General features: G+C 71.0%; 1 protein-coding gene across 1 annotated transcript in view; it reads left to right on the top strand.

The window, feature by feature from the left end:
* The first annotated feature begins 424 nt into the window (after positions 1-424).
* Positions 425-587, top strand: part of FAM131B (family with sequence similarity 131, member B) — an 8647-nt gene continuing 8484 nt past the window's right edge. Inside the window, exon 1 of the mRNA XM_011989892.1 lies at positions 425-480. The gene's annotated coding sequence lies outside the window, so the exon portion shown is untranslated. The remainder of the gene's footprint in view (positions 481-587) is intronic.

Here is a 587-nt window from a genome sequence, read left to right as displayed (position 1 = left end):
CGTCCGGGCGCCCGGCTCCACACCCGCCTTGCCCTGCTAGCTCCTTCACTTTCCCTCCGTCCGCCCGCGGTCCCTCTGTCCCTCCTTCCTGCCCGCTCTCCTCTCGCGCCTCCGGGGCTGCCATCCCGCTCGGCTCGGTTCGTTCTCCCCGTCGCCCTCCCGCAGGCGCGGTCCTCTCCATCCTCTCCATCGTCCTCCTCTCCTCTCCGACTCTCGGCCCGACGCTCGGTCCCCTCATCCCTGCCCCTCCAGGCCATCCACCTCTGCTCCGCCGTCCCCAGCACCTCCTTGCATTCCCCACTCCGGAGCAGCCCCCCGCGAAGGACCCCCGGCCTCCGCGCCAGCCCCGAGTCTCTTTCGCACGCCCCCCACGCCACCCCCTGCTGCCGCCTCCATCTGGCTCGGGTGCTTTGCCCCATCTCTCTCCCTCTCCGTTGCCTTTTTCTGTCGTTCCTGCCTCCTCCGATTCGCTTTGTTCACGTGCGTTTTCCCTCTGGGGCGGGGGCGGGATGAGCCCGGGTTCCACGCCCGGAGGGACCGGGCCAGGGCCGGGTGGAGGGAAGGGCTGGGGGACGCGGGGAGGAGGT

Source organism: Mandrillus leucophaeus, unplaced genomic scaffold (assembly GCF_000951045.1).
Source record: "Mandrillus leucophaeus isolate KB7577 unplaced genomic scaffold, Mleu.le_1.0 Scaffold365, whole genome shotgun sequence".
Classification (NCBI taxonomy): Eukaryota; Metazoa; Chordata; class Mammalia; order Primates; family Cercopithecidae; genus Mandrillus; species Mandrillus leucophaeus.
This window is presented reverse-complemented; position numbering and strand designations above follow the sequence as displayed.